Source organism: Hyaena hyaena, unplaced genomic scaffold (assembly GCF_003009895.1).
Source record: "Hyaena hyaena isolate Hyena2069 unplaced genomic scaffold, ASM300989v1 scaffold_231, whole genome shotgun sequence".
Lineage (NCBI taxonomy): Eukaryota > Metazoa > Chordata > Mammalia > Carnivora > Hyaenidae > Hyaena > Hyaena hyaena.
The window spans coordinates 2,330,004-2,338,343 of record NW_024080862.1 but is presented as its reverse complement, the minus strand read 5'-3'; positions in this window follow the sequence as shown (position 1 = coordinate 2,338,343).

The window sequence follows — 8,340 nt, the reverse complement described above, 5'->3', positions numbered from 1 at the left end:
AGAAGGATGCACACATAACACGCCTTTCCGGGTGCTGACCATCTGGAATGGCAAACAGGTTGGAACTGAGTCTCATTGTTCCCTAAGGGATTAATTGTGATATATCATGTGTCAGGGATTTGTAGCACTGACTGGAGTTTCTTTTTTCTTGTCTCTAGGACAAGTGTTGGACAACCGGAGTCAGTCCCCATGGAGATTATCTTTGATAACAGATTTCTTTTGGGGAATAGCTGAGTTCGTGGTTTTGTTGTAAGTGTAACAATGCTCTTAGTAGGCCTGGTATTTCAGTTAACAGAAGGACATTAGATCCATTATATGGAGTATCTTAAAACAAACTGAGCTTTCCTGAAGCAGTTTTTCACTGTAAGTTTTACTATTATCATTAGCTTTTCTAAGGGAAATGAAGACTAATGGTGGTGGCAAAGCTGCTCCCCAACATCGTAAGCATGAGCCTGATAGTGGAGTTAGTAAGCCTGACTGCATCTCAGCCCTTATGGTAACGATCTCAGTCCGCAGCTCTGGAGTCAGGCCTCCCTATTCTACTGCCAACGACAGTACCTCACTTTCTCTCCACTATTCCAGCATTAGTGTGTATGTGCAGCTTTTACTCCATGTTATGCCATAAACACACAGGGGAATTAGATCTTGATAAAAAAAAATATCCCAAGGAGTAAAGTTGTTTTTTCAATTTTTAAAATCCACATAGGAGACAAAAATGTAAATTTTAATTCCAAGCAATCCTTAGTAAAATGCATTTTGTGGTCCTTCGCATGCTGTTTTGTGAAAATTGTTTATCAATTACCAACTGTGCTAAGTTTGAATAGACATTTGAGTGTCACATAGCAGAGAACTGCAGGAATGCAGAGTGTGGGCGATTGCCCCTTCCTTCGTTGACTTAAATTCATATTACAATGGGTATTGGGTTGGATGTGATTGTGAGAGGTGGAAAAAACACAGAAGAGGTAGTAGAGAGGGTTGAGACCAGACTGTGGTCTTTATACTTAATTGGATTATGGATGTGGTTTAGAAAAATAATCTGATCGCTGCATGTACCAGAAGTTTGAAGGGATTAAAGAAAAAATGGAAGAGATGGTTCCATAGAAAAATACAATGGGACAGAGAGTCCTTAATTTACTTACTGAAAAACTTCACTAAAGTCTCTTAGAAGCTTCACCTACTCCCTATTGTTTATTGTTTCAGGGTTGCCTGAGTGGCTCATTCCGTTAATTAGTTGACTCTTGGTTTCTACTCAGGTCATGACCTCATGGTTCGTTATTTCGAGCCCTGCATCAGGCTCTATGCTAACAGCACAGAGGTTGTTTGAGATTCTCACTCTCCCCTCTCTGCTCTTCCCCTGNTTAGGATTCTTTATCTCTCCCTCCCTCTCTCTCTCCCCCTCCCCCCTCCCTCTCCCCCCCTCCCTCTCTCTCCCTCTCCCCCCTCTCCACTTCCCCCGCTTGCTCCCTCTTTCTCAAAATAAATAAACTTAAAAATAGGATAGGCTCCTCCTGTCCCCCTCCCCCCACCAGAATTAGGTAGCTAGTCACACACGTAATTGTTATGCCCTAATTCCAAGGGGCACAGGAAGAAGCCCCGCCCCCTGTCGGAACAAAGGTAAACTGTTCCCGGAGAAGAAAATCAGAGACTTAATTTAGGGACTCCACAGAGAAAGTGTCTGGAAAGGAAGGACACAAGACCACAGAGTCAGACCACTGCCCAAAGTGCCTGCCCACCTGTTTGACTCCGGGAATCAGTGCCTTGGTGCAATCTAAAAGCAGGATCCCTGGAGCTAGCTCCTTGTTCTATTTGAGTCAGACCTTCGCCTTCAGAGACCATTAAGGTGTGATCCGTGAGAAGTCTTCTGGCTGGGTGCACTTTGCAGTTCTTTTCTCTTCAAAACCTCTGCCTCCTCATCTCCCAATTAAAGATTTTTGAGGAGCGCCTGGATGGCTCAGTCTGTTGAGCATTACACTCTTGAGTTTTAGCTCAGGTCATGGTCTCACAGTTCCTGAGTTCAAACCCTCCATCCCCAACTCCTAACCCCCTGAAACGCAGAACCTGCTTGGGATTTTCTCTCTCTCTCTCTCTCTCTCTTTTTCTCCCTCTGCCCCTCCCTGTTCCTCTCTCTCACCTTCAAAAATAAATAAACATCGATTAAAATTTATTTTGAAAGAGAGAGAGAGGGAAGGAGAGAGAGATAAAGAATCTGAAACAGGCTCCAGGCTCTGAGCTGTGAGCACAGAGCCGGACTGGGGCTCAAACTCAGACTCACTAACCCTGAGATCATGACCTGAGCCATTTGGTCGCTTAACTGACTGAGCCACCCAGGTGCCCCTCAAAATAAACAAACTTAAAAATTTTTTTTTAATCTTTGAAACAAGTAGGTTGATGGACACTAAACAAAAGCATTAAAGTTTCATCTTATTTTGGGCATTTGCAGACTTTGTGTTATATCCTTTGTGTGTAAGGCTGGCGGCTTCTATTTATGCATTATTAATTCTTTGTAGTGTGTCTTCCTGTGTATGCATTGTCCTATTGGATCCACATAAATAACACAAAGGTCCTTTTAAGCTCCTTTATCTCACTTTTATAGGTGAGAAATGCTGGTTGCATCCAAGCAAGTTACTTCCCTCCGCATATTTTGGGAGGGGAGGTTTCTGCCTTCAGAAACTAGGAGAGAATGTGCCCAAAATGAGATAGAACGATGCAAAGGGTTCCTTAGAATCATAAGGAGAGAACTGGTGTGTTCTAGTTAGTTCTCTTTTAGAAGGACTGAGTTTATCAGCGCTTTACTGTCAACAAAACATTTTTCTTACTGTCAAATGACTTTTTCAATAATCTTATTTGACTAGCCTTGGAATACTTTTTCCTTAGAGAAGGAAGATGTCCCACCAGCCAACAAAGCAGAGCTAGTAGGAGGCAGCCACGCTCTGTCTTGAAGGGTATCCCTTTTTTCTCAATAGCTCCCTTGAGTGCTCAGGTACAAGTGAATCCCTGAAAGTAAGGCTGTCAAAGAAAGAGGAATTGTAGACCCTGGTTGAGGGGGTGACAGTGAGTATGATGAAGCCCTTGAGCAAATGGAGAGGAGAGGTTGACAGACAGCTCTTCTCCCAAAATATTCTGAACTCTTGATTTGCAAGGCTATAACCTTAGATAACTAACCTTTCATGTTGTAGCTTCCATTATTTAAATGGTTTGAAAAATAGATTCGTTTGTGCTTAAGATAAAACTGGAGTCTATAATTAGAATCAACAGCATCCCGGTACAGAAAGATTGTGGTTATTTTAATGAACAAGGCAAATTCTTTTCCATACTTAGAGCACACAGACTCTGATTTATGAAAATTTTAACATAATTGATTCTAAACAATTGTAAGAATGTGTATACACAATTTTTTTATATACCAGAAAGACACTTTGCAGGTGAAAAGAAATGTTTTGAACACATTTAGGAAAATGGAAGTGGTGTAAACATTTTTTTTATATTCACTCATTCCATTTGTGTCCTCAAAATACTTGAATAGACAGATTCACGCACCAGCATTCATTCATGCTAGCATTGTCAGAGTAGCCAATAGGTGGAAACAACCCAAGGATGTGTACGCATAAAAAAATGTGGTACATACATACAATGCAATATTAATCAGCCTTAAACAAGAAGGAGATTTTGACACATTTGCAACATGGATGAAAGTTGAAGACCGAAGTCAGAATACTGTATGATTCCTCATAATGAGGTTCCCAGAGCAGTCAAATTCACAGAGACAGAGTAGAATGGTGGTGGCCAGGGACTAGGAGAAGGGAGAAAAGGGAGTTAGTGTTGACTGGGTACATAGTTTCAGTTGGGGAAGGTAAAAAGGTTCTGCAGACGGATGATGGTGATGGTTGTACAGCAGTCTGTACACTTAAAAATGGTTAAAATGGAAATTTTTGATGTTTATTTTGCCACAATTTAAAAAGAAAAAATACTTGAAGTGTCACTCACCAACATTAGGAACATAGGAAGATTTGACATATTAAAAGTATGCCCCCTAGATCATAGAGCTTTACTTCCCTGAGCCCTTCCTTAGAAGGATGCACACATAACACGCCTTTCCGGGTGCTGACCATCTGGAATGGCAAACAGGTTGGAACTGAGTCTCATTGTTCCCTAAGGGATTAATTGTGATATATCATGTGTCAGGGATTTGTAGCACTGACTGGAGTTTCTTTTTTCTTGTCTCTAGGACAAGTGTTGGACAACCGGAGTCAGTCCCCATGGAGATTATCTTTGATAACAGATTTCTTTTGGGGAATAGCTGAGTTCGTGGTTTTGTTGTAAGTGTAACAATGCTCTTAGTAGGCCTGGTATTTCAGTTAACAGAAGGACATTAGATCCATTATATGGAGTATCTTAAAACAAACTGAGCTTTCCTGAAGCAGTTTTTCACTGTAAGTTTTACTATTATCATTAGCTTTTCTAAGGGAAATGAAGACTAATGGTGGTGGCAAAGCTGCTCCCCAACATCGTAAGCATGAGCCTGATAGTGGAGTTAGTAAGCCTGACTGCATCTCAGCCCTTATGGTAACGATCTCAGTCCGCAGCTCTGGAGTCAGGCCTCCCTATTCTACTGCCAACGACAGTACCTCACTTTCTCTCCACTATTCCAGCATTAGTGTGTATGTGCAGCTTTTACTCCATGTTATGCCATAAACACACAGGGGAATTAGATCTTGATAAAAAAAAATATCCCAAGGAGTAAAGTTGTTTTTTCAATTTTTAAAATCCACATAGGAGACAAAAATGTAAATTTTAATTCCAAGCAATCCTTAGTAAAATGCATTTTGTGGTCCTTCGCATGCTGTTTTGTGAAAATTGTTTATCAATTACCAACTGTGCTAAGTTTGAATAGACATTTGAGTGTCACATAGCAGAGAACTGCAGGAATGCAGAGTGTGGGCGATTGCCCCTTCCTTCGTTGACTTAAATTCATATTACAATGGGTATTGGGTTGGATGTGATTGTGAGAGGTGGAAAAAACACAGAAGAGGTAGTAGAGAGGGTTGAGACCAGACTGTGGTCTTTATACTTAATTGGATTATGGATGTGGTTTAGAAAAATAATCTGATCGCTGCATGTACCAGAAGTTTGAAGGGATTAAAGAAAAAATGGAAGAGATGGTTCCATAGAAAAATACAATGGGACAGAGAGTCCTTAATTTACTTACTGAAAAACTTCACTAAAGTCTCTTAGAAGCTTCACCTACTCCCTATTGTTTATTGTTTCAGGGTTGCCTGAGTGGCTCATTCCGTTAATTAGTTGACTCTTGGTTTCTACTCAGGTCATGACCTCATGGTTCGTTATTTCGAGCCCTGCATCAGGCTCTATGCTAACAGCACAGAGGTTGTTTGAGATTCTCACTCTCCCCTCTCTGCTCTTCCCCTGTTTGTGCTCTCTCTAAATAAACAAACAAACTTAAAAAAATAAAACATTGTTTTAACTTAAATTTGTTCCCCTCCACAAATAAAGAAAATTCTATCCACATGGATTCCCAGAAGCCTTGCCTCTGCCACACCACCTTGGGCTCCTCCCTCAGCAAGTTACCATCATGTAGGCTGTTGGCAGGGGAAATGAATGTGCAATGCTGTGAAAACAGACTCTGGGACCTGACAGCTGACATAGAGTGGAGGAAGGAAGTTGGGGACGGCTCTGGTTTGAGAGTCACTCCTAGGCTCTGTCAAGGAAAGACAAGGAGTAGTGTCTTTGCCCCGGAACATGGCACAAGTGTAGACATGTGCTCCTGCTAGATGGTGCTGTCCAGCTGGCTTTGAGAAGTGTGGGATTGGAACTAAGTTGGCTTAGTTATCTTCTCACAGACATAACTGAAACCATGGAAATACATTTCATAATGTTGAAAGTGGTATTTCTGTTGTTTTGTGCCCCTTGTTTCAGTTTCAAGACTCTGCTTCAGCAAGATGTGAAAAAGAGAAGAGGCTACGGAAGCTCCTCTGATTCCAGATACGATGACGGAAGAGGGTAGAGCTTTCTAAATTAATAATAGATATTTTTACCAGTCTGTAATTTTAATTAAATTAGATATTATGTATGGATAGACATAGTTTTGCTCATGGAACTAAAGTATTTAAATTCTATTTCACAAAATTAATGTATTACTGTAAATTAAATCAAGTTGCTTCAGATTTGAAAAGCAGAGTCAATTTGATAAAGCTAAAATGTGTATCAGATATCCTATGGGTAAAGTCTAAATTAAAGGCTGAAACTGATGACCAACATTAAATGTAGAGAGTTTCACTTTAGAATCTAGATTTCCACTGCTAAGGAAAACCAGACAAGACCAAGCAGCACTTCCACGGAGCAGAATTTCAGTTGGCATTTGCTTACGGGAGATACTGTTCAGGTCATCACAGTCTTGCTTGACCCACTTCCCTCATGTGCATTAAGTGTCTGGTCCTTATAAGTGTTTGAATTTTCTCAACTCCTGACCCAATTGGTAATTCCTATTTTAAATAGAGAAGAGGGTCTATTTGAGTGTTTGAAAGAACCACTTGATGTCTACTAAACATAAATTTTCTTTTATTAGGCCACCAGGAAACCCCCCCAGAAGAATGGGTCGAATTAACCATCTGCGTGGCCCAAGTCCTCCTCCAATGGCTGGTGGATGAGGAAGGTAACTTGAAATCTGAAATTACTCTGCAGAGATTTCATTTTTTTTTCTTTCATAGTTTAGAGATTTCATTTTGAAAATACCTTCTTAGGAAAGTTTTCTTTAGGAAAACAAGTTTCCCAATATTTTGTAATTATTCAGACATCTTATTTGGAAAAATATCTCAACCCTTGAAAAATTTACTGTATTTTATTAGCAAAGTGTCTTTTGAAAACAGGTTTAAAAAAAGATATGGACTTTTTTGTGCAGATCCAAATTAAAGACTCTTAACTGATTATTATAATGCTTTCTTTTAGGTAAATGTCTGCTCTAAGAAGCAGACAACTGGACATGCACATTCATAGCAGAAGGAAACCATCAAGAGGTGGAGGGCTGACCATGCTGGACAAGCAAATGAATGTGTATGTGTAAACAAGGATTGCTCTGTGTGCTCACAGATGGATGAGGTTGTGCTGGGAATTCCCTCCCCAGGGATCTGGCATGACTGACCTGCAGTTCTATAAACGCACATGTTTGTCTCATTATCTTTTTTGTATAGTTTATGAAAGTATTAATATAGTTTTAATAAGTAAATATTTTTAGGTTACAAAACTTGACTTGTCATCTTTGTATAATTAAAAAACCAAATTTGAGGAAGAATAAAGATTGTGTATTCAGTACAACTAGTGTCACCTTTTTAACTTCTGAAGTACTCCTCATTGTTAATTCGTTCTTATTTATAAATAAATCACGTTGTATTTATTTCAGTGGTATGCATACAGTTTTATCTCGAAACATGTTTGTCCTATAAATCTTTAATACACAATTTCAGATTTGCTACCAAATATAATTAGGGTATTTATAAAGCCATAACCAACAAACCTGAGCTACATACAAAATGAAGATTTGCTAGGTGGTTTTACAATCACAGGCTTCTGTGTTATCTTGACAAATTTGAATTCTAAACCATTGCTTAAGATACTGCCTTGTTGGCTCTCACCCCCAGGAACACTAGTAACTCTTATATTCTTTCACTAGAATGGAAGCTCTATGAGGTTAGGGATTTTTGTCTTTTTTACCCTAGTGCTTTGAATAGTGACTACATGTAATAAGCATTGAAATATTTGTTGGAAAAATGAATAATACAGATAATTCTGCTTTGTGCTTAACAGTCTTTGAAACAAAGTTTCAGGATAAAGCATTCTTGAGAGCTTGTTTGGAGGTTCTAGCAGGGAGCGCAGCTTCTTGTATACCCTTGACCGAAGAACAGTCCTCCTCTATCAGGGAAGGTCATCCTCTTCGACCAAGTGCGCAACTTCGGGAGGGACGCACATGGAGCGATGAGGGAGGGAGGGGACACCCGCATAGCCAGCCAGATCAGCCGAATCAACCCTAGCAATCAGTGGGGTGACAGATGTCACAGCCAGATTGCCCTCACATCCAGGATAAAGCATGTTTGTATTTATTTAGAAGCATTTATTTAACCCTATTTGCCAGGAAATGGGGATGTCGTGCCATGAGACACTAGTCTTCAAACACAAGGAATGGGGCAATTATAACAACTTTAAGAAGGATAATAAAGACAGTTTATTGATCACTCAAGTCTGTGAGACATTTTATCTGTTACTTATTGTTATTTCTGATGCACTGGGTTAGGTAGATGATATTTGCATTATACAGATAACATGCAAGGGCTC